A 27,866-nucleotide genomic window follows, 5' to 3' on the forward strand; every position below is an offset into this window, starting at 1 on the left:
ATTGTGGAATGTTGTTAAAGAATCATGGAGTGGAATAACAGCTGAGAGGTGCCACAAGTTGGTTGACTCCATGCCACACAGATGTCAAGAAGTTTAAAAAAACTGTGGTCATACAACTAAATATTAGTTTAGTGATTCACAGGATTGCTAAATCCCAGAAAAAAAAAATGTTTGTACAAAATAGTTTTGAGTTTGTACAGTCAAAGGTAGACACTGCTATTTTTTTGAACACACCCCTTTCAACTAATTCAACTAATTGCCCAATTGGTCTCATTTGTTTTCTGAGAATCTACTGAACCTACTGGTAACTTGTTTGCCACGTAGCAATAAAAAATATACTAAAAACCTTGATTATTCTGGTTAGTCACATTGTACTGCTATTATTTTGAACAAGACTGTATATATACATATATATATATATATATATATATATATATATATATATATATATATATATATATATATATATATATATATATATATATATATATATATATATATATATATATATTAGGGCTGTCCTCGACTAAGGATTTAGACATTCGAATCAGAATTGTCGAATCTCTCTATGGTTGACCGATAGTCGAATCATCTATGTGTGTGTGAATGGGTTGGGAGGGGCACGACACTTGTCAGCAGAAGGGTAACGTTAAAACTATTTTTATTTTCCTTTACACACTGAACACAGCAACAACTTTTAATAAAGCGACCAAAACTGCCTGCTAACTGACAGATGAACTGACAATGGCTTTCTTATTTAGGTTTAAATAGCCTAAAAGGTAATGTGGTGGATAAACATTCATAAACCGTTCTCTCATAACATGTTTACGCCGCGATCGGAATACAGAACATCACACAAATATATAAAAGAACATTTTGATAAATAAACCTAAAAAAAAAACCTGCCTAGAGAGGAAAAGAACACGTTTACAAGCATGTTCGTAAGCTGATTGTGCCTAAAGGGGGTGAAGGACACGAAGCTCAGCCCCGCGCCTCAGGATCTCACTCACACCGCCACCTGACTCGCACATTATATACACGCGAGCTCAATTTTGAATTGACTGACAGATGAGCTGCACGAAAGCGCTCCGTGTTGCGGCAGGATTTTAAACAACTTCCCGAGTGGCCGCGGACAGGCGCTGAATGCTGTTGCCGGTGTGTGTACACTCATTGAACGTGTTCTAATTTTAAAGGCGCGGTGCGAAGCTCGGCGCCCTTAAAGGGGTCGCACACCGATGCTCAGCTCAGCTCAGCGCCGTCTTTAAAATATTGAGCACCCCCGTATTGCCAAAATGGTATGATCCTCGTTTCATAACACCCGTGAAGATTCGACCGTGAGATCGGTGGACAAATCAGGCTCTGTATATCGATGCATCGGATCTTCGACTATTCAGAGTCACCCCTAAAAATACTACATAGTGCATCTTTAAATTAAATGAAATTTAGAAATACTTTAGAAGTACTGCAGTAAACTTTTACTTACTTCAAAAAAGTGTACCGTGTATATCGTGCTGGTTTGTTAGGTCATTGTTGCAAATGGTTGACTCTACACTTATATGTTCAATAAGTTATGACAGCATGTGTACGTTAAGAAATGTTAAACTTTGTTTTATAAGTTATAAAAGATAAAAACATTTTAAGTCAGTTTAACATAATTTAAGTTGAAATAACTTCAGGCTGTAAATTTCAGGCTGTGACTTTTTTTACAGTCTAGTAATTTTTTCTGATGAGATTATAAATTATAAATGTGTAGTCATATACTTGAACATTCCATTTTAATTTTACTTAATAGATTTTATTGTGAGAGTGACAGTTAAACTTAGCTGAACTTTAGCGTCTTAACTTCAGGTTTGATTGAAATATTAAAATTTTCTCAAAAAAATTGTTTGAGATCTAACTTAATCATCAGATCCCCTGCAGTACCGCATATAAACCACCAGACGTCAGTCAGAGTGTATTGTCTGATCAAGACAGATCAGTTGAAGTAAAGTACTAAGGTACTTTTACTCTGACTTTTAATCGTAGACGCTCTCTCATTATACCGCCACGGTGACCTCTGGGGTCACACGACAGCACCGGCGCTAAAGAGGCGGCAGCGATGAGGGCTTCCAGCTTAGCTTCATTAAAGATGAAACGGAAAACACAAACACCCGCTGATTGATACGAGGGGATTTGCGTGGAGCCGCCATGCCTCGGGCTTCTGAAGGTGCGTCTGTCTATCCATTAACAGCCCATTATGTTCAGCACCAGAGCTCTTATGCACATCTACGAGCACCTCACCACTGACCTCTCATCAAAGGGCCACAGAGAAGAGAAGAATGGAGGAAATCAAAGAGGAAAACACTAATTTTAGAGCAAAAGTTCTTGGAAAAAGTAAAAAAAAAAATAACAGAAACCTGGTGTTTATTTAACAGGGGGATATCGGTGTCTGTCTAAAATATGCAGGGTTGTGCACAATTCAATTAAAGAATACATATAAGTTTTATTTTATGCCTACTATTTATGCCTGCTATTTCAGCAATCCTAGAAGATAATTATAAATCACACTGTACGAAATGGATCAAATAAACCTGGGTAAAACATGTATGTAGATTGTACGATGATGACACCTATTGAGGCTACGACGCAAGTAAGTATAGAAGAATCAGTATGCGCTAGTGGTAAGCAAATAGAGCAAGATGAGAGAGGAAGTGAAAAAAGCGAAAGACGAGAATATGGATGCGGTTATGGGTGAGGAAAAGAGGCCAACATGGCATGCCTATTTTGCAAATGCTTGAGTTAAGTAGTTTTAGCTCCATGCTGCGCTGATTAATCCTCCATTTCACGTTGCATTTTTATTGGCTAGTCAGTAGAAGTAGGTCGTAGCAGCAAACACACTGTGAGATTTTCATGCAAAATGTTTGACATTGTCAAAGTTATCTCATGATATCTCTGAACCGCTCTCACTGTACGACGAGCCACAGCCACAGAAATCACCACAATTACCATACTGTATTTTGTAAAATCCTATAGGATTGAAAATAATCAGGGATATTTGATATTTGAAATTGAAGATATTTGGTGCACTGTTTCAACCCCCATTTCAAGCCATTTGGAATTCCTGAAGACAAAGAAATGCGGAAGGTCTGATTGGTCACTTTCAGTGTCTCACATTAGGATTTCAGGTCAAGCAATAGATAAAAAGATGATTGTAACTGTTGCTCTGTCTCTTTTATTCTTTGGCTCTTCTCTTCTTTGCTTTCTTCTTAATCTCTTTCTCTCTCTCCCCCCCCCCCTCTCTCTCTTTCTATCCCTCAGGTAACAACATTGTATTCATGCTGGGTGGGTACAATTAATGGTATACGTTTTTGTCATTTTAAGTGTAAACATAACCAGATTTTGTAATTAAATTATTTCTATTACAAATTATTTGCTAACTAGAGTTATATCCTTGATACGAAGCAATGAGGAGGCATTTGTAAAATAAAGAATACTTTAATTAAACAAAGCAAGTAGTGTCTACATCTTTCTTATAATGTTTCTTTAATCTTTCAGCAACCCTGCAGCACTGTAGGCAATCCACCCTAACAATCCTAATCTTGACACCCCCCCACCCCCCAGCTAAAACGGCAGCTTTGGGGGCATAAACGTAAAGGGTGTCTTTTTGCCTCTTAACAGGCACAAAATTCAATGTCTGTCCAGCATGAACAGGGCCCTTACATGCACTGTAAAAAAAACACGTAATTTTACGGTAATAGTCTGTATTTTTTTTACAGAATTTTCCTGTTTTTTCATTATACAGTGAAATGCCTGTTGTTTTACAGATATTTGTTGTAATTTATATTTTGACTATAAAATTTACGGGAATTCCTTGTATTTTGGTATTACATCAAATTTCTGTTTTTTAAGAGGAAATTTCTGTATTTTTACATAAGTTTGATTAATATTTTACAGATTTTTTCTGTAAAAATAGAAAACAGGAAATTAATGTATACTGTAAAAAAAACGTAATTTTACGGTAATAGTCTGTATTTTTTTTACAGAATTTTCCTGTTTTTTCATTATACAGTGAAATGCCTGTTGTTTTACAGATATTTGCTGTAATTTATATTCTGACTATTAAATTTACGGGAATTCCTTGTATTTTGGTATTACATCAAATTTCCGTTTTTTAAGAGAAAATTTCTGTATTTTTACATAAGTTTGATTAATATTTTACAGATTTTTTTCTGTAAAAATAGAAAAAAGGAAATTAATGTATACTGTAAAAAAACGTAATTTTACAGTAATAGTCTGTTTTTTTACAGAATTTTCCTGTTTTTTTCATACAGTGAAATGCCTGTTGTTTTACAGATATTTGCTGTAATTTATATTTTGACTATTAAATTTACCGAAATTGCTTGTATTTTGGTATTACATCAAATTTCCGTTTTTTAAGAGGAAATGTCTGTATTTTTACATAAATTTGATTTATATTTTACAGATTTTTTTCTGTAAAAATAGAAAAAAGGAAATTAATGTATAGAAATATTATATATATATATATATATATATATATATATATATATATATATATATATATATATATATATATATATATATATATATATATATATATATATATATATATATATATATATATATATATATATATATATATATATATATATATATATATATATATAATTATATATTTAGTTTTTCACATAAACACTGGAATTGGCCTACATATGCAAATGTATCAACACTTCAGAAATAATATTTTTATATTATATAGTTTAATATTTGTATAATATTTTATAATTAATAAAACACATTTTAATACATTCAAAAATAATGTATATTTACATAACATTAATTAATAGATGAGTATATATGTAGCCTACCTTTTATAGAAATGAAAAAAAAGGTTTATGGAATTTGTCTTTTAGTTTAATTATTTGCTTTTTAAATAATTATAAGATTATTTAATAATATAATAATGTGTGTATGCACGTCATTTCGTGTTTGCGTAAAAGAGCTGGTAAATCGGGTAAATCAGTCTTTGAAGTTAACAGACTTCCATCACTACTGCAACTGATCACATCTTGTTCCGCTTGTCAAAAGTAAGCCTATGTCTGCTGCGTTTGGTGTTTTATTACGCATTTATTTTCATAATATCGTAAAATAAAATAATATAATAACACTTTCTTACTTTAAGTACGATGATATTTAAATGACAGTCATAAAGATTTTAAATATTCGAACCGAAGGAATTCCCGCCTTGGCGCAAGGATACATTCCCTTCTAAGCACACAGTGGGGCAACTGCGCGTGCGACAGGATTCACTTGACCTTCAGCTTTGCCGTGGCCCGTCAATCTTGGATGATGTGAGGCGCAAATAAACAGGTAAAGTGCATGTATTTTAATTTAAAAAAAAAATGTTTTACCGCTTTGAATCGTGTTGACTGTGTTTATATTAAACTTGGGCTCAGCCCGTTAACGTAATGATTTAAATTCTTTATAATGTTTAAACTTTATAATGTTAAGGCTTCAGGTGATGGTACCGTGTAACGTTATTTTTGTATCTTAACTTACTTTATAGTTTTAGTTTTAGCTTTCTGTTGCATTTTGTTACCAAATGCTATTTGTCCGTCGTCTAAAAGCTCAAAAATGCCGTCGACGAAATAGGGCGATTTTTTTTTTTTTTTCCGTCGACGGCTGTTTGGCAATAAGTTTACCTCAGGTGAAAAACGGCATTTTTTAAGCTTAGACGACGCATACATCCGACTATATAACTTACAAGTAGTCAGTTGTAGACGTCGTCTAAGCTCAAAAATGCAGTTTTTCACCTAAGGGAAAAATTATTTGACAAAAAGCCGTCAACGGAAAAAATCTCGCTGTTTCGTCGACATGTCCCATACACTTAACGTTACACGCTTGTTTTTGTCTCTCCCTGCAGATAAGTTGAGAGCTGCCAGAGTCAAGATCAGGAAGAAAGGTGATCGTTGTTGCACCATGTAAATATGTTTGCAGATTACACTTGTAATAGTTGTAGTGTTTCAGTGAAAACTCTAAAAGGTTATGTAACGTTAACATCAAGCACTACACAGAAATGAGCCACATTACCTAACTTATATGCATGTTGCATGTCATGCTTCAGAAATTACAGCGCGTAGGCAGTCATCTTCATCAATAAGTCTCTGAAAAAATACTATGGCTGCATGGATCTGCTTGGTTACAAATATTCTTAAAATATCTTCCTTTGTGTTCAGGAATAATTAATGACTGAATTTTTGTATTAACTAACCCTTAATAAGAAAATAAGCAATAAATTAAGCAATCAATTCTTTGTTTATATGATTTTTACCGGATGTGTATTACTCTTGCAAAATATATTACTCAACATGAGTCTTGTATTATGTGCTTTATTAAGGTCAAAGTGATGTCTGATAGCCCTTCAAGCAACTCAAATGCAGCCTGTGGCATTCTTGATAGAATGTCCCTTTCTGGTGAGTACATGGTGTACTATATAGTAATTTTTGGGAAATTATGATGTCATAATACATTTATTGTATTAATTTATACAATTTACATTCATTGCATTTATATGTAAAGAATTTGTAGGGTCCGCATCCTCACTTACACTCACGCGCATCCTCACAAACACGCGCATCCTGACAAACACTCACACGCGTATCCTCACAAACACTCACACGCGCATCCTCACAAACACGCGCATCCTGACAAACACTCACACGCGTATCCTCACATACACTCACACGAGCATCCTCATATACACTCACACGGCCATCCTCACAAACACGCGCATCCTGACAAACACGCGCATCCTCACATACACTCACGCGCATCCTCACATACCCTCACGCGCATCCTCACATACACTCACACGGCCATCCTCACATACACTCTCACGCGCATCCTGACAAACACTCACACGCGTATCCTCACAAACACGCGCATCCTGACAAACACTCACACGCGCATCCTCACATACACTCACACGGCCATCCTCACATACACTCACACGCGCATCCTCACATACACTCTCACGCGCATCCTCACATACACTCACACGTGCATCCTCACATACACTCTCACGCGCATCCTGACAAACACTCACACGCGTATCCTCACATACACTCACACGCGTATCCTCACATACACTCACGCGCATCCTCACAAACACTCACATGCGCATCCTCACATACACTCACACGCGCACCTCACAAACACTCACATGCGCATCCTCACATACACTCACACGCGCATCCTCACAAACACTCACACGCGCATCCTCACAAACACTCACACGCGCATCCTCACATACACTCACACGGGCATCCTCACATACACTCACACGCGCATCCTCACATACACTCACACGCGCATCCTCACTTACACTCATACGCATCCTCACATACACTCACACGCGCATCCTCACATACACTCACACGCGCATCCTCACTTACTCACGCGCATCCTCACTTACACTCACGCGCATCCTCACATACACTCACATGCGCATCCTCACATACACTCACGCGCATCCTCACTTACACTCACGCGCATCCTCACTTAGACTCACGTGCGCATCCTCACTTAGACTCACGTGCGCATCCTCACTTAGACTCACGCATCCTCACTTACACTCACGCGCATCCTCACTTACACTCACGCGCATCCTCACTTACACTCACGCGCATCCTCACTTACACTCACGCGCATCCTCACTTACACTCACGCGCATCCTCACATACACTCACGCGCGCATCCTCACATACACTCACACGCGCATCCTCACTTACACTCACACGCGCATCCTCACTTACACTCACGCGCATCCTCACTTACACTCACGCGCATCCTCACTTACACTCACGCGCATCCTCACTTACACTCACGCGCATCCTCACTTACACTCACGCGCATCCTCACTTAGACTCACGCGCATCCTCACTTACACTCACGCGCATCCTCACTTAGACTCACGCGCATCCTCACTTAGACTCACGCGCATCCTCACTTAGACTCACGCGCATCCTCACTTACACTCACGCGCATCCTCACTTAGACACACGTGCGCATCCTCACTTAGACTCATGTGCGCATCCTCACTTACACTCACGCGCATCCTCACTTACACTCACGCGCATCCTCACTTACACTCACGCGCATCCTCACATACACTCACACGCGCATCCTCACATACACTCACGCGCATCCTTACTTACACTCACGCGCATCCTCACTTACACTCACGCGCATCCTCACTTAGACTCACGCGCATCCTCACTTACACTCACGCGCATCCTCACTTACACTCACGCGCATCCTCACTTAGACTCACGCGCATCCTCACTTACACTCACGCGCATCCTCACTTAGACTCACGCGCATCCTCACTTAGACTCACGCGCATCCTCACTTAGACTCACGCGCATCCTCACTTAGACTCACGCGCATCCTCACTTAGACTCACGCGCATCCTCACTTAGACTCACGCGCATCCTCACTTAGACTCACGTGCGCATCCTCACTTAGACTCATGTGCGCATCCTCACTTAGACTCACGCATCCTCACTTACACTCACGCATCCTCACTTACACTCACGCGCATCCTCACTTACACTCACGCGCATCCTCACATACACTCACACGCGCATCCTCACATACACTCACATGCGCATCCTCACTTAGACTCGCGCATCCTCACATACACTCACACGCGCATCCTCACTTAGACTCGCGCATCCTCACTTACACTCATACGCATCCTCACTTACACTCATACGCATCCTCACTTACACTCACGTGCATCCTCACATACACTCACACGCGCATCCTCACTTACACTCACGTGCATCCTCACATACACTCACACGCGCATCCTCACATACACTCACATGCGCATCCTCACTTAGACTCGCGCATCCTCACTTACACTCACGCGCATCCTCACATACACTCACCCGCATCCTCACATACACTCACATGCGCATCCTCACTTACACTCACGCGCATCCTCACATACACTCACCCGCATCCTCACATACACTCACATGCGCATCCTCACTTAGACTCGCGCATCCTCACATACACTCACGCGCATCCTCACTTAGACTCGCGCATCCTCACTTACACTCACGCGCATCCTCACATACACTCACCCGCATCCTCACATACACTCACATGCGCATCCTCACTTAGACTCGCGCATCCTCACATACACTCATACGCGCATCCTCACATACACTCACATGCGCATCCTCACTTAGACTCGCGCATCCTCACTTACACTCATACGCATCCTCACTTAAACTCACGCGCATCCTCACATACACTCACATGCGCATCCTCACTTAGACTCGCGCATCCTCACAAACACTCACACGCGCATCCTCACTTAGACTCGCGCATCCTCACTTACACTCATACGCATCCTCACTTACTCACGCGCATCCTCACTTACACTCACGCGCATCCTCACTTACACTCACGCGCATCCTCACTTAGACTCACCCGCATCCTCACATACACTCACGTGCATCCTCACATACACTCACGCACATCCTCACATACACTCACGCGCATCCTCACATACACTCACGCGCATCCTCACTTACACTCATACGCATCCTCACTTACACTCACGCGCATCCTCACATACACTCACACGCGCATCCTCACATACACTCACACGCGCATCCTCACATACACTCACCCGCATCCTCACATACACTCACACGCGCATCCTCACTTAGACTCGCGCATCCTCACTTACACTCATACGCATCCTCACTTACACTCACGCGCATCCTCACATACACTCACACGCGCATCCTCACTTAGACTCGCGCATCCTCACTTACACTCATACGCATCCTCACTTACTCACGCGCATCCTCACATACACTCACGCGCATCCTCACATACACTCACGCGCATCCTCACTTACACTCACCCGCATCCTCACATACACTCACGCGCATCCTCACATACACTCACGCGCATCCTCACTTACACTCACGCACATCCTCACATACACTCACACGCGCATCCTCACATACACTCACCCGCATCCTCACATACACTCACATGCGCATCCTCACTTAGACTCGCGCATCCTCACATACACTCACATGCGCATCCTCACTTAGACTCGCGCATCCTCACATACACTCACATGCGCATCCTCACTTAGACTCAATGATTTATTACTGAGGTTTCTTTTCTCTCTCACAGATGCCTTTTCAAGATAAACCCCGAGACGGGATCAAAAGTCGAGATAGAAGAACACGCCAAGAAAGGAACTGGCAGTCAGTCTAAAGGTTCTTTCGTTGATGAGCAAAATTGTGGATTATGGATGGATGGAGTAAAAACTTTCGTAAGCGTGTCAAATCTCTCTTTATTACCATAGAGAAATTCTTGAGTGTTACAGACTTTGTTTTCGTGATTTAAATATTTTATTTTCATGACTCATCTGTTGATGAGACAAATCCACTTTTTCGCCATATATGTGTATAACAAATTGCTATTGTACAATATCTTACATTGTTGCAGTTATTATAAAAAAAATTGTATTGTTGTAGTTATGAACTAATTGTTATATTGTTAAAGTGTTGAAGTCATGAACTAATTTTATTATTGGTATGCTGCTTTGTTTTTTTTAATATTTTTGCAGTTATGATATAACTTTTTATATAGGTATATTGTGGTCATTATGAACAAACTATATTGTGATCACATTACTATTTTAAAACAACTTTAAAGTTAAATTTTTTAAATAAAAACTACAAAAACAATCTTTTGCACTCTAGGGTGGTTATTTGAGTTGTAGCAATGTTCAATCTAATTGGTAATTTCATAGTTTTTACATAATTTTCCACAATTTGTAATCCTTATTTTTTTACATAATTTTCTTGTTTAAATATAGAAACTCATATAAATGACAGATAAAACCTGTATTTTGAACTATGGAAAATTACTGTAATTTTACGTGTTGGTTATTTTACAGTTTTTTTCTGGCGCCCCAGCTGCCGGAATATTTCCGTTTTTTTACGTGTTGGTTATTTTCTGTTATTTTACAGTTTTTTTTCTGGCGCCCCAGCTGCCGGAATATTTCCGTTTTTTTACGTGTTGGTTATTTTCTGTTATTTTACAGTTTTTTTCTGGCGCCCCAGCTGCCGGAATATTTCCGTTTTTTTACGGGTTGGTTATTTTCTGTTATTTTACAGTTTTTTTCTGGCGCCCCAGCTGCCGGAATATTTCCGTTTTTTTACGGGTTGGTTATTTTCTGTTATTTTACAGTTTTTTTCTGGCGCCCCAGCTGCCGGAATATTTCCGTTTTTTTACGGGTATTTTTTTTACAGTGTGACAACGAGATGAGCTTAGCCACTTGCCCTTGTTTTGGGACATGATGTGTTCTGAGTTTTGCAGACCGGATTAGGGATGGCGAAAACTAAACATTTTCTTGACTGACCACCGAGCCTCATTAGCCGGTAACCGATTAGTTTAAAATATGCTGCGCAACTCTGTCGTATCTCTCTGCCGCTCTGCCTCCCGCTCTTACACACACACTGTCCCGGCGCCGCCGCCTCCCTTCATGTCACTTTTTTAAAGTTGCAGTCCGTAACTTTAGTGGTTAATAAACAGAACTGCATGCGTCTTGCGGAAGAGCATTGCAGCTGGAGCTACTTCTCTCTGTTTATGTCTATGGCGGATCACGCAGTGACTGTGCTCCTCCGCAGCGGTACCTACCAGTCTGGCCTGAAATAGTCCCAATATAAATACTTATTATAAGTGTACCATAATGATTCAGGGTAAGACAAAAACACGGTTTGGAAAATGGATTCATGTTGTACATTCTCATTATATAATTTTTGTAAATCTTGAACACAAAAAAAGTTACGGACAGCAGCTTTAAAATCCCCTACACAGCGCGAAACATGAGTCCCGCAAACGCGGCGCCGAGGAGCTTGCTTGTAATCGGAGGACAAATGTCTCCTTAGTTTCTAAATGGTTTGGGTACAAGGTGATCATGTTAAAAATAGGCATTTGTCTAGCGTTAGAAGCTCATTTGAAACATTGCCGCAGCACATATAAAGGGATAGTTCACTTTGAAATTAAATTTTGATATGTTTTAGCTTACCTCATGGGCATCCGAAATGTAGGAGTATTTGTTTCCCCAGTAGTTTCAATTTTGATCATTTTAGGTCAAACCGTTCTTGTCTGTGCCTCACATAATGCAGGTCTATGGTCACCACCTCAAAGAGCATACACAGAGAAGTCCAAATTAAACAATCCCCCATCGTAAGTACACACTGATGGCCTAAGACACGAAACGAGCGGTTAGTGTGAGAAAACGAACAGTATTTATATCTTTTTTACTTCTTGTACACCACTATGTCCGACTGATCCGAGGGCGTGCGTGCGTGTTTCCTGTTGTGACATTCGCGCCTTCTGGCTTTAGTCTGCACAAGCGCGCAAAGTGCCGGAAATGGATCTCTCACGCGTGTACGTCTCTCATTGTTTACACAGAAATTTGGGAAGTGTTACCTTTCACTGTGAAGATCTAAACATATTTAGACGTACAGGACATCGCAATGGAAGAAGATTTCGATATATTAACAGACAACGTTGAATTTTTTTCACAACCCTAATTATTTGAACCAGAATATACTGCTTTGACTAGATATCTCTCTCATGTAAAACCATTCTTACCAAATATATGGTGACCTTATTAAAAAGTAGTAGTTATAGAAATGCAAGTACCCCCCCCCCCCAAAAAAAAAAAGATTTTACTAACTTACATCAAAACTACATTTTATTGCTCATTCATGTAATGCCAGCGTTACACATAGAAATAACACATACAAAGACGTTGTCCACATACCTCCGTTGGATGCGAAAACACCATAGGCACGGCTGATGATGTCAGTACTATGCGATCCACTCCTTGCTTTGTAAAATCATCAGGGGAAAAATGATCGCTGCAGACCCTCCACAACTTTAGTACGTCCAGCCGAAGAGCAATCAACCATAACTCCAAGAGAGCGCGCTCATAAATTGGGAATTTGTGAAAACTCACCACTCCCGGAAGAGTTCGCGCAAGCATCGTAATTGTTTTCTTTTACGTCGGTTTAAACAAACAGGATAAGCGCAAATTAGTACCATTTCTATTAGCCGTTTCACCTATAATCTCTGTTTTGTGTAAACAATGAGAGACGTACACGCGCGAGAGATCCACTTCCGGCGCTTTTCACGCTTGCGCAGACTAAAGCCAGAATGCGCGAATGTCACAACAGGAAACACGCACGCGCGCCCTCGGATCAGTCGGACATAGTGATGTACAAGAGGTAAAAATGATATAAATACTGTTCGTTTTCTCACACAAACCGCTCGTTTCGTGTCTTAGGCCATCAGTGTGTACTTACGATGGGGGATTGTTTAATTTGGACTTCTCTGTGTATGCTCTTTGAGGTGGTGACCATAGACCTGCATTATGTGAGGCACAGACAAGAACGGTTTGACCTAAAATGGTCAAAATTGAAACTACTGGGGAAACAAATACTCCTACATCTCGGATGCCCATGAGGTAAGCTAAAACATATCAAAATTTTATTTCAAAGGGAACTATCCCTTTAAGAAAATGATAGCTCCAAAGAGATGCTGCTTTCGAGGTAGTTCTAACAACAATAAAGAAAGATGATGATCAACACCTTATGTGCTACCACTGAAATGTAGATGTAATATATTTCTAAATGTAAGCCCATATGCAGAATGCACACTTCATACTGTCATCTGCCCTGGCTCTAACCTCGAGTGTTTTAGCCTGTTTACTTTTTGCAAACATTGTGAGCGTGCAAACCAAAATGCTGTGACCAGGCTAGTTGTATATGGCAAATACTGGTAAAATTTAGCTAACATAAAAATAACAGATAGATTGATGGATGGATGGATGGATGGATGGATAGATATAGGTCCTTCTTAAAAAAATAGCATATTTTGAGCAGGTGCCAGGTCGTGCTGAAAAAACGAAAGCTTCATCTCCATAAAGCTTTTCAGCAGATAGAAGCATGAAGTACTCCAAAATCTCCTGATAGCTAGCTGCATTGACCCTGCCCTTGATAAAACACAGTGGACCGAAACCAGCAGCTTACATGGCACCTCAGACCATCACTGACTGTGGGTAATTGACACCGGACTTCAGGCATTTTGGCATTTCCTTCCCCCAGTCTTCCTCAGACTGTGGCACCTTGATTTCCAAATGACATGCAAAATTTGAGCAACAGTCCAGTGCTGCTTCTCTGTAGCAAAGGTCAGGCATTTCTGCCGCTGTTTCTGGTTCAAAAGTGGCTTTACCTGGGGAATGCGGCACCTGTTGCCCTTTTCCTGCACACGCCTGTGCACGGTGGCTCTCCCAGACTCAGTCCACTGCTTCCGCAGGTCCCCCAAGGTCTGGAATCGGTCCTTCTCCACAATTTTCCTTCACCTCTTATTGTTGTGCAGCGTTTTTTGCCACATTTTTTCCTTCCCACAGACTTCCCACTGAGGTGCCTTGATACAGCACTCTGGGAACAGCCTATTCGTTCAGAAATGTCTTTCTGTGTCTTACCCTCTCTCTGGAGGGTGTCAATGATGGCTTTCTGGACAGCAGTCAGGTCGGCAGTCTTACCCATGATTGCAGTTTTGAGTAATGAACCAGGCTGGGAGTTTTTAAAAGCCTCGGGAATCTTTTGTAGGTGTTTAGAGTTAATTAGTTGATTCAGATGATTAGGTTAATAGCTCATTTAGAGAACCTTTTCATGATATGCTATTTTTTTGAGACAGGAATTTGGGGTTTTCATGAGCTGTATGCCAAAATCATCAGTATTAAAACAATAAAAGACCTGAAATATTTCAGTTGTTGTGCAATGAATCTAAAATATATGAAATTTTAATTTTTATCATTACATTATGGAAAATAATGAACTTTATCACAATATGCTATTTTTTTGAGAAGAACCTGCAGATAGATAGATAGATAGATAGATAGATAGATAGATAGATAGATAGATAGATAGATAGATAGATAGATACTAAGCAAGTACAATGAGTCAATTAAGATTATGTTGACCTTTCTTTCCATATAACACACGTACACACACACTTAGTTTGATGTGACTTTGAAGCAAAGCTCGGTGGGGATGTCTTCCCCTGAGCTTTCCAGCTGTTTCCATTTGTATTCATAGCATACAGCGACCGCAGTCACAGCTATATAATACAGAGAGCTTCCTGTAGATTCATTTTACTTTCCTCAACTTTTTTTCTCTGTGTCAATATATCTTTAAATGTAGCTTTTTTATGCACTGACTTCACCCTTTGCTATAAGTGTGCATTTATATTCTTCCATTAACAATGTTTACACTTCGATTTCCATTTCCACGTTCGATTTGAGAACTACAGCAGAGGGATTTTCAGTGAAGAAACGCTACCAAATTTTTGGGGGAATGAACAATTCTACTTGTACAATACACTCCCGTAAATGACTGAACTCTGTGTGTACAGAACAAGATTAAGCTCTCAGAAGAGAAACCAAATTTATGAGCAGTATCTTCATTGTCCTGAGACGTCATTACACAGAGAGACAACATGGAGGTGATGTTCGCATAAGTACCTGGAAGAAAACACTGCAACTTTAATTGCTCTTTTTTTGGAGGTTGATTATAAGGAGCTTTCAGATACACTTCTAGTCATGACATCAAAGAGCATTGTTCTTCTCAGCATGAGCTGCCATTTCTGTTGCAAATGGGGAATTTGGTAAACCGTAAGTCTCAGCTTCCTGTTTATTAAGGAGAGAACTTTCAGATGGTGTGTCCTGCTAAGTCGGCACTTCTCTGCTGGAGTGAGGATGAATGGAGCCAGTGGGGTAGAGAGCGGGAGACCAACAGAATTCAGAAAACAGCAGTTTCATGCACTCACCACCTGGAATAATTATGCTATACAAGCACATTTCTTTATTGCACTAGTTCCATGTATGTAGTCTTTATGATATCCAAAGCATAAATATATCACATTTTGACACTCAGCAGTCAGCTGTTTTCTGCATTTAGAAATATAACACTAGCATAGGCTAGTTTACTGCAGCCTAATAAGAAAAATATGGCCAAATCGTCACCCTAATATTTGATATTATTGATGCTGCTGCTGTTCTGCTTAACTCCATTACTCACCTTGTTTGTTCCTGATCGATTGCTCCTGTCTGCCTGCTGTGCTGCCTGCCTCAGCGTTTGTAGCTCTGTATAGCAGCATTTGAATCTCTATTTGTTTTTTGTTATCTATACTGCTAAATATAACTTACTCATCACCATATATTGTTTAATATAGCTTATCAAGTTAAATTTGATATAACTATCTTTTAATCTAAATCACTACCACAGGTTAGTTTTTCGCTAGCCTGGTAGCTTTCAAACCTGGCACCCGGGTCTCCTGTTTTCTGAGTTCATTAGACAACTGTGGTAAGTTGGATTAATAAATAGATTCCATCAAACAACTATGGTAAGTTTTGGATTCATCAACAAATACGGTAAGCCATGTCTTCTTCTCCTGTCATTGTCACTTGCACTTGCTACATGTTTAGCATATCTATCTCTGTTGGCGAAATGGGCTTCACATGTGATAAATGTAAGGAATTCTTGGTGATTCTATTACACGGAACGTAAAAAAAATAGAGCCACCAGCCACCATAGTCACATGTTTATCGGAAGCCAGAGTGCCTGACATCAAAGCAAATTTAAAAGTGCTGGCTAAAGCTAATCTTAAATTCTCTAAGAATATTATTCACGTCGGCACTAATGATGTTCGACTTCGCCAGTCGGAGATCACCAAAATTAACCTTAAAGAGGTGTGTAAACTTGCAAGTACAATGTCAATGGCAGTCTGTTCCTCTGGTCCCCTCCCTGTTAAAAGGAGTGATGAAATAGTTAGCAGATTATCATTCCTCAATGGCTAGTTGTCTAAGTGGTGTCTGCAAAAAAACATAGGGTTCATAGACAATTTGAAAAGTTTTTGGGGCAGACCTCACCTGTTGAAGATGGACAGCATTCATCCCTCCTGGGCTGGTGGTGCTCTTCTCTCTAGTAATATGGCACATAGTCTTAGAGCTAAACCTTGACTCACTGGGGCCCAGGTCAGGAAGCAGACAAACTGGCTTAACCAACCATCCGTCTTCTAGCTGTCTCACGTCACCAGAGTCAGCTAAATCCCAGCACATAGAGACTTTTCACCTAGATATTATCACATAGAGACTGTGTCTGTTCCCTGAATTAGTAAATACAAAAAACAATCAAAGTATCAGAGTATAAATTAAATTGATGTCCAACAAATAAACAACAGATATAACACAGATGACCGTAAATTAAGAGATGTAACACTGATCACAAGTTCAGCATGGAGTACCGCATGGTAGGGGTGGGCGATATCTCGATATTTAAAATATATCGAGATATTTTTTCAACTCGATATGGATTTGGACATATCGTATATATCGATATATTGTTTATATTTAATTCTGATTCCGCCACTTTGCTTGTTTGCCTTCTCTGTGCTGTGCTCGCTCCCGCTCGCGCGCCTCCCGCCTCTTGCTTTTGTTCCCCCTCCCCTCGCGTGTCGTCTCATTGAACACGGCTGCTTCCACAACCAGGTGAGGATTAGTTATCATGTTGACAAGCGCGCGCGTTGTTCGGGACTCAGTTTAGAGACCATGTTTTCCTTCTAACACAACTGCTTGCTAAAATTCATAAAGAAATATTAATGTTCATCATAGTTCAAAGCGCAAGTTTCACCCACAGTCAGGTGATTGACACTATTGGTGCGAGACGCGGTCGCAATCATGTCAGTTTATGATTTGTGTCTAACTGATCGCATGGCTTTCGGTTAAAATGTCAAAATGATCGCAAATCATTTGAAAACATTTATAAAGTATTGCAATATCATTACTATTATTATTTTGTCAGCTTTATCACGGGATTATGATGAATAGGTCTATTCATGTTTTAACCAAGAGGGAAAAATGCGACATCCCGGGTGTCCTGAGACACAGTGCTCTTCTGTCAGTTGTACTGTATCATATTATCATATAGCCTACCTTCTGACATTCATATTTCTTTCTGTAACTGGAAAAGAAGTGAAATTCAGCTCATGTGTAGCCTGCATGATGAGTTTGAATTTTGTCAAACTCATGACAAACATCACTCTTTGAACTTTGATACAAAATCAGTTTATTTATATCTCAGTCATGCCCCCATCTTTCTGCAAAATGCTTACTGTTCACTTTAAGTGTAAAAAAGGGAGTCTTTGATTCATCTTTTGAAAGCATGAAATAAATGAAAAGAAGGAAATATTATTTATTTTCTTTTACAGTTAAATTATTATTATTTATGTAATCAGGGAGTTTTTTTTAATGTTGCAAAAGCAATTTGTTCCTACATGAACTGACTACCTCTTTGCACTTCAATAATAAAAAAAAGAATTTGTGGTATTTGGCATATTTGTTTTTGCTGTAGTTTTTAGGGGGTTATTTTTCCTGTAAAGATATCGAGATATATATCGTATATCGAGATATAGCAAAATATATTGAGATATATTTTTTGCTCCATATCGCCCAGCCCTACCGCATGGCTCAGTGTTAGGACGGTTGCTTTTCACCCTGTATATGCTACAACTGGGAGATATCATTAGGAAGCATGGAGTTAGTTTTCATTGTTATGCTGACGATACTCAGCTCTATATTTCTTTATGCCCTGACGAAATTTAAGAATTCACAAGATTAACAGAATACATAGATGATATAAAAACATTGGATGAATAGTAATTTCCTGCAACTTAATTCAGATAAACCTGAATTTTTAATTATTGGACAAAAAAGCTCCACAAGTAGTAACCGAGAATACTGTCTAACACTTGATGACTGCTCTGTCAAGCCCTCGTCATCAGTGAGGAACCTGGGTGTGCTCTTCGATACCAATCTTTCATTTGAAAGCCACGTTTCAAGCATCTGTAAAACCGCATTCTATCATCTTAAAAATATATCTAAATTACGGCACATACTTTCAATGCAAAATGCTGAACAGTTAGTTCATGCTTTCATGAGCTCAAGGCTAGATTATTGTAATGCTCTACTGGGTAGTTGCCCTACTCACTTAATAAACAAACTCCAACTAGTGCAAAACGCAGCGGCTCATGTTCTTACTAGAACTAGGAAGTACGATCATATTACTCCAGTTCGGCCAACACTGCACTGGCTCCCGATTATACATAGCATACGTTTTAAAATCTTGCTTATTACTTACAAAGCACTAAATGGTTTAGCTCCACAGTACTTAAGCAAGCTCTTAACACATTATACTCCATCACTTCTATTGCGCTCTCAAAATTCTGGCCAGTTGATAATACCTAGTATATCTAAATCAACTGCAGGCGGTCGATCATTTTCCTATTTAGCACCTAAACTCTGGAATAGTCTTCCTAGCATTGTTCGGGAAGCAGACACACTCTTGTCAGTTTAAATCTAGACTAAATGTCTAGACTAAATCTATACTATGGCATACACATAAAACCTTTTTAACTTTCTTTATTCAGATCAATTGACTGATTGTTAGGCTGCATTAACTAGGTCAGTCGGAACCAGGATCACTTCTCATAACACCTGATGTACTCGTTACATCATAAAAAGAGAGGCATCTACACTAATGTTAGTCTCTCTGTTTATCCCGAGGTTTACTGCAGTCGGCCGGATCCAGGCCGTGTCCGGATCGGATGGTGGACCTCATCTGGACATGACCAACACATCCTGGAGTGTCTGCTGAGTTCGTGTCAGTTGGTGTTTCCTCTGAATTTGCCCCACCGGCACGTCATCCTCAATAAACCCGTCTCTGACGCAATAACTCCGATCTTTCAAGTATTCATACTCTACTGTAATCAACGCGCCATCCTAAATGAACCCGCCTCTTGCGTGATACTGCACGATGTCTGACCTGTAATGTTGCCAGAATAATAATCAATCACTGTTTGATAATAGGCCAGAGGAGAACTGGCACCCCGACTGAGTCTGGTTTCTCCCAAGGTTTATTTTTCTCCATCATGCCCTGATGGAGTTTTGGTTCCTTGCCACTGTCGCCTTTGGCTTGGCTTGCTCAGTCGGGGACTGAGGTAAATTTTTACAGACTGCCGAAAGCTACATCAAAGAGAAGCAAATGGATCTCCACAATTCACAGAAACAATGTGACTCCAGTCAGCAAAAGTGGATTTCCAGTTATAATTTTCTCTCAAAATGTAGAATTTTGGGGTAAAATCATACCCTATAAATTGTATAGTTATATATTGTATTGACTAATCATCAGTATGCATCATCGTATATTCTGCCTAATTTTATGTTTTTAAATAAACACTGACAAAAATGTTACAACTGTTAGGGTTGGACGATTTCCATAGATCTCAATCCAATCAAGCGTCTGTGTCCTTGGAGGCCTCACCTCGCAACTTACAGGACTTCAAGGATCTGCTGCTAACATCTTGGTGCCAGTTGTTTTTGTTAAAGACTATGGGTGCATCTCAATCAGCTCCCTGGTTCAGTAGTCATGCACTGATCAGGACACAAGTCAATGTGCTGAATACCTGGTCAGTGCCCCCCTGACAACTGAACTAGAGAGCAGATTGAGAACCCTATGTCTGGTTCAGATTCAGTACAATGAGCAAAACACAGATGGGGTAGATCGAGTCCATCGAAAAAAGATAAAAAAAACCCTTGCACAGTCCTAACCACTTCCTTGTTCGACACTTCCTTGTTCACTCTGTGACATTATGCCGTTTTCATGTAGTTTATTGTTGATCACTTATGTATGATTATGTATGATTTAATGTATGATTATTTTGCGATATGCATCTGTTTGAGAGATTGCTCGTTTCTGCTTCCTTTTTTTCTGTGTTTTGATATAGAGATAATGTACTTGTTCAGGAGGTTTGTAACAGTGCCCCCTACCGTATAACAGTTATAATTGAAAGCCATAAACCTCGCCATGAGAGGAAAGCATTTCATTTTCAGATTCACACCACATGAGCGCCATGCTTATCAGGAACCATCCAGCTTGGTTCTGTATTAAATGTATAACTCATGTTATTTGTAATTTCCTTACCAAGTTCCCTGAACATCTCTGTGCTACTATTAATGAGTTTAGTTTACTTTTTGAAGTAACCAAACAAACATTTCTCATCCATTCAGAAATTACATGTCTAATGATTCTCTATTTCACACAGCAGAGGCAAAGGATCAGTAGGCAATTAAAATCTCACTCATTATCAGAGTCACAGCGGAGCAGACTCACCTCTGAAGCAGAAGTAACGATGTATGAAAATATATAATGTTCTCTTTGACCTTTGTGACTCCCTTTAACTTTCTTTCTGGAGATTTAAATGCATACCTTAATAGCCTTAACCTACATGACCTTCCATTTGTACACCGAACAAAGCAAAAGCACTGTAATATCAGCAGGGACTGACAAAAGTTTTAAAAAAATGTTTATACAACATTGGATTAAAACTGAAATCTTTATTTTGGCTTTATTCACAACCCATTGAGAGTAATGCAATATTGCAAACACTAGAATTTAACTATAAACATCACAAGCTTGAGTCTGACTGGGTTCTTAATTTCTGACAATTTTAAATATGCATTTAGAATGCACATGTGTATGTTTCAATTCATATTTAAGTTATTTTTCCATTTAACCTACAAGTTTACAAACACATACACTCCTGAACAAAATCTTAAGACCAGGGGATTCATTGCAAGTTTTACACATTTTGCACTAGTGGATCATAACCGGGTTGTAAGTGCTGCTTCAAAATGCCAAAAGAAGAAACAGGAGCAAGAGACAAAAATAGAGAGTAGGCAATTTATTGAAAACTGCATTTAAACTGAAACAGGCCGTTCACCAGCTGATCAAAAGTTTAAGACCATAGCCATAAAAAGGTCAAATCTGCACAAAAATATGGCTTTCATGGCATTGTCCTTTAAGCAGCCATACTGTCAAGATCTCCTGATGGCAAAGGCAAAAAGGCTTTCTCTCTTTGAACGTGGCAGGATTGTTGAGCTGCACAAGCAAAGCCTTTCGCATACGCGCCATCGCTGCTGAGGTTGGATGCAGTAAGACAGCCATTTTACATTTCTTAAAAAATCCTGAGAGTTATGGGACAAAAAAGTCAAGTGGTAGACCCAAAAAGATTTCACCTGCACTGAGCTGCAGGATCCGATGGGTTGTCCGTGAAGACACAGGTCGATCCTCAAACCAAATTAAGACCCTTACTGATGCTGACTGCAGCCCAATAACCATAAGACGTCATCAGCTAGAGAAGGGCTTCAAGAACAAAAAATGTCTTCAAAGGCCACGTCTCCTCCCACGACACAAACTTGTCCGTTTAGAATTTGCAAGGGAGCACCAAACTTGGGACATTGAAAAGTGGAAGAAAGTTTTATTCTCTGACAAGAAAAAATTTAACCTGGATGGTCCTGATGGCTTCCAGCGTTACTGGCATGACAAGGAGATCCCACCTGAGATGTTTTCTACGCGGCACAGTGAAAATAAAATGGATTTGTAAAATACAAATAAAATTTATGAATTATGTTTTAATTTATTCTATAAACTATAATACAGATCTGCCAACATTGTCGCTATGATAAATTAAAATAAGTTGTTAACATCACTGTTTTCTCCAGAACGACTGTACAGCCAAATCTAATTTTGTTGCAATACTGTCCTTTTTAACACTGTGAAGCTGCTTTGACACAATCGTGACTGTAAAAGCGCTATATAAATAAAGTTGATTGATTGACTGATCATGATCTGGGGTGCTTTTTCCTTCAATGAGAAAATGGAGCTTTAGGTTGTGCAGGGGCGTCAAACGGACTGGCTATGGGGATCTTTTGCAGCGGGCATCCCTCTTGACCGAGGGCCCCTGTCTGTGCGGTAATGATTTGGTCTTTCAACAGGACAACGCTGCGATTCACAAAGCCGCCTGACGATGGACTTCTTCCAGGAGAATAACATTGCTCTTTTGGACCATCCTGTGTGTTCCCCTGATCTAAATCCCATTGAGAACATTTGGGGATGGATGGCAAGAGAAGTTTACAAAAATGGACGTCAATTCCAGACCATGGATGCCCTTCGTGAAGCCATCTTCACCACATGGAGCACCACCAGCCTCCTGAAAACAGTTGCATCAAGCATGCCGAAACGAGTTTTTGAAGTGATCAACAAGAACGGTGGGGCTACTCACTACTGAGTCCTTTTTTGCCACTTTTAGTACTGTTGTGCGTTTATTTTTGGGCTATGGTCTTAAACTTTTGATCAGCTGTTGAACAGCCTGTTTCAGTTTAAATGCAGTGTTCAATAAATTGCCTACTCTCTATTTTTTGTCTCTTGCTCCTGTTTCTTCTTTTGGCATTTTGAATCAGCACTTACAACCCGGTTATGATCCACTAGTGCGAAATGTGTAAAACTTGCAATGAATCCCCTGGTCTTAAGATTTTGTTCAGGAGTGTACATTAACTATTCTACACAAACTTAAATGAGAAAAGGTCTAGACTTCCTGGCACTACACTTTTAGCATTTGTACATCCATAAATATTTAAATAATGAAATATGCATCTTTAATTGGCTACATTTTAGCCTTTATTCTTGAATAAATTGTATAATCTTCAATAATTAAAAATGCATCTTTATTTTGAATATCCAATAAATTATTAATGCGATGTGACTAGTGAACCCACTAACAGTAACACCAAAGACATCAACATGACCAAATGACAAAAATATCACTTAGGTAATTTGTTAGAGCATGCATAATCTAGAAACAGGCTATTTAACTACAAAGAAATACAAACTTTTGATGAATTTGGGGCAGTAAGTTTTCATATAGTAGTGTGACAGGGAAATGCAGACTGCTACGTCTTGCATATTTGTGCTGAAATCCATTAAAACGTAAATAACTTCAATGCAGTACAAATAAAGTAGCTACAACACTCCTTAAATGCAGAACAAGCAATCAGAGCAGACATAATGTGAGATTGAAACTGTAATAAGGAGATAATGCATCGAGAAAGCATATGCTAGTTTACAAAACGCGTTCCAAAATCTGCAATTATTGTGCATTTATGTTTGTGAAAGACCTGCGAGGATCAACAGCATTGCTGGTGGACATAAAATGGTAAAAATGTAATTGGAACGCCCCTATAATAAGCTACTCCAGCTGTCTCGCATCAGATAAAATGTTTGAGAAAATGACGAGGCAGATGGCAAAGCTGAATTTGTAGAATGCAGAATTCAATTTGCATAATGCTCTTTTTTAGAGAAAATTACAAAGACAATTCTCTGAAGTTGACCTTGATAGTTTTTTCCTCCCTGTTTTCATACTACACGGTTCTAAACAGCATGGAATAAAAATCAGGGCAGACTCAGTAACCTGTACCAGCACTTAAAGGTAAAAGTGACAAAAACTTTATATTGAAACTCTGAAGATATTAAAACTGTAAGTGCCATTGGCATCAGTTAAGCAAATTTCTGTCAACTTCAATTTCAACACCATACTAAAGATGCCATGCTATACCACCAAATCAAAAGTGAAAGCTAACTACATTAGTAATAAATATGATAAAGGGGTGTAACCCTATCTTGAACTGAAAATGTTAGAATAAGAGGCTTATATGAAACCCCATCATCACTGGGCAATTTTAACTTCCCAGACTTTGATACGTGCCACGGTTTCGACAGCCTGCCTGCCTTTGTGTGCTTTGTGCCTTTGGGCAACCAGCACACAGAACAGTCAGCTATCTGAGGGAAAGCCTGAAGACGCTTCCAAAGCAGATGTTTGACAGTGGAAAGACATTACAGCTCTAAACAGCTCTGTTTGTGTAAAAGTGTGTGGCCAAGTGGATTTGCTTGCGGCTGTTTGGTGTTCTGCGTCTTTTAGAGAAACAAATTGTTTGTTTTGTGTTTTTTGTTGTTGTTGTGATAACTAGATATGATAATAATTTAATCATCCTTCCCTCGGGTCACTTTGACCATAATTTTTTCTTTTTCAATTTTAAACATATAATTAAATGGAATGTGAGGCACAATCCAGAACACACACACACACACACACACACACACACACACACACACACACACACACACACACACACACACACACACACACACACACACACACACACACACACACACACACACACACACACACACACACACACACACACACACATCTGGTTTACTACCTTTGTGGGGACTCTCCATAGATGTAATGGTTTTTAGACAAACTGTACATTCTACCACCCTAACTGCCCCTACCCCTACCTATAACAGGAAACATTCTGCATTTTGACTTGCAGAAAAAAAAAAAAAAAACTCATCCTGTATGATTTATAAGCCTTTTGAAAAGTGGGGACCGCTGGCTGGTCCCCACAATGTAGGGGATCTCAGGTTTTACTATCCTTATGGGGACATTTGGTCAATATAATATAAACAAGGCACACACACACACACACATGGGACCCACATAATAGGGGGCAATTTTCTTTTTTTACCTCCAAACTTTTACATATATATGTGCAGTCACAATGCAGACTGCACACACATGTGAGGTGGTTATATATTAACAAGTTTACAATGCAGAATCCATAACTCACAAAATACACTGCAAAATATATTTTTTTTAGCAAGGTTAATGGATTTTTTGCTTTAAAAAAGAGATATCAAATATCTGCCAATGGGGTAAGAAAAATAATCTTGTTTTCTTTTGGGTTAAGTTTATTTTTTGGTAACATGTACCTTTACTCATTACCTTTGTGGGCAAGTACTCATGTGGATGAAAGCTGCCCTATGAGGCCACTCTTAAAGCCACCGCTTCTCGTTCACTGGAACACTTGCCCACCGCGGCAACGTCCTACCGTTCATTTTCATATAAGAAGATAATTTAGTTCAGTAAGAGAATAGACATGACAATTAAAAACTGAAAATGTCCGTTCATGATAATATGAGTGAGCTGAGATAGTGTCACAGCACAAATGCAGCAGGAGTCAGATTACATTCATCACTAGAGTATAAAGCTGAGATGAGGTAAGTGCGGGCGCGGCATACATTTACAGCGCATGTTCTGTCTGGCGCGTTTTCAGTTCATGCATTTGGAAGCTTAAAGGGTTAGTTCACCCCAAAATGAAATTTCTTTCATTAACGACTCACTCCAATGTCAAACCAAATGTCGTTCCACACCCGTAAGACCTCTGTTCATCCTCGTAACACAGTTTAAGATATTTTAGATTTAGTCCGAGGCCTTTCTGTCCTTTGAATGTAAGTGTATGCCCACTTGCTGTCCATGTCCAGAAGTTAATGAAAACATCATCAAAGTAGTCCATATGTGATATCAGTTGGTTAGTTAGACATTGATAATGTTTTCATTACCTTCTATGGTCAGATGAAACAAAAAAATGACAATAACTTTTTGGATGCAAACCCACCAGATGGTACCCCTTGCCCACGGTTACATATACAGCTGGATCTGTGATATCTTTGGCCTATTTTTATTTTTATTTTTTTGTTGGAGGTCCTGGATATCTTGTTCAGATACATGGCATCTTGGATTCTAGCAAATACCTCTCAAAAACCTGACGGCTTCTGCGAGAAATCTTATAATGGGTTGTGGTTGGCTCTTCCATCAGAACAATGATCCAAAACAAACATCAAAATCAACACACAAATGTATCACTGAGCACAAAATGAAGCTTCTGCCATAACAATCCCAGTTCCTTGACCTGAACCCTAAAGAAAACGAGTGGGGTAAACTGAAGAAAAGAAGCGCCATTATGGAGCTGTAAATCTAAAGGATCTGGAGAGATTCTGTGTGTTCCCTTTATCGAGGGAACTCGCACTGCGTCGTCGAGTGACGACACTCTGGGAACGCCAGTGAATGAGCTTGTCAGCGGGTCTTGGGACTGCTGAGGCACCTTCTCAGCCTCGCTGACAGTTCAGATGTTCTCCTTCCCCGCGTGGAAGCCCGCGTTGCGGCCTCTTCCCCGAGGGTGGAGAACTCGATGCTTGAGAAGTCTGATTCTGAGGAATGAGATATGCACAGTATCGAGACGGTTGACGTTAAAGCACCCAACACGCCACTTCATTCATAAAATAAGGGCGCTCGGGCAGTTCTCGAGAGGGCTGCCTGTATACTGACCCAGTGTTTCCGTCCCCGTGCAGAAGCCCGCGTTGCAGCTTTTTCCCCCGGGTGAAGAACCAGATGCTTGACTAGTTTGATTCCGAGGAATCAGACATGCACAGCACCGAGGGAATGAAGTAGTAACGAGAGCTCGCCACTTCATAATGCATTCGATCTCGCGTTGCCAAGGCAGCACGTAGACTAAATGCAATAAAATAAGAGTGAACGCACGCGATCGGTGTACATGTAATACTGTTGGTGCGAGGCATGCAGTCAGCTCGCGCCTGTGGGCTTTCATCTCCAGGGATGAAAGCCAAATAAGTTGTAAACGAATCGAATCTCGCGTTTGCTGAGGCAGCGTGTAGATGATGATTCGATTTAATACATATTTAAAAAGTACAGTTTGGTGATTATTGCTGCATATTTAAACAGTACAGTCTGGTGATTATGGCTGCATTTAATTTTGAGGAATTAAAAATGTAACATTATCTGACTTTGAGGAGTTTGATATGTTTATTCAGCCTATCATTCAGTCCATGTTCACTTGAGGGATGATTATGGTGGCATTTAATTCTGAGGATTTAAATGCGATTTATCTGACTTTGAGAAGGGGTTAGATTATCAGCCTATCATCTAAATTGTGTTCA

General features: G+C 39.7%; 1 long non-coding RNA gene across 2 annotated transcripts; it reads left to right on the plus strand.

The window, feature by feature from the left end:
• Positions 1-4,950: 4,950 nt before the first annotated feature.
• LOC137043520 (uncharacterized) lies at positions 4,951-10,484 on the plus strand. 2 transcript variants are annotated; one of them, XR_010898509.1, is made up of 4 exons: positions 4,951-5,367; positions 5,921-5,978; positions 6,395-6,470; positions 10,225-10,484. It is a non-coding gene; the product is annotated as an uncharacterized lncRNA (long non-coding RNA). The 2 variants fall into 2 exon arrangements; XR_010898508.1 differs by having other exon boundaries at positions 5,921-5,959.
• Positions 10,485-27,866: the final 17,382 nt, after the last annotated feature.

The sequence above is a fragment of the Pseudorasbora parva genome, chromosome 16 (genome assembly GCF_024679245.1).
Source record: "Pseudorasbora parva isolate DD20220531a chromosome 16, ASM2467924v1, whole genome shotgun sequence".
NCBI classification, from domain to species: domain Eukaryota; kingdom Metazoa; phylum Chordata; class Actinopteri; order Cypriniformes; family Gobionidae; genus Pseudorasbora; species Pseudorasbora parva.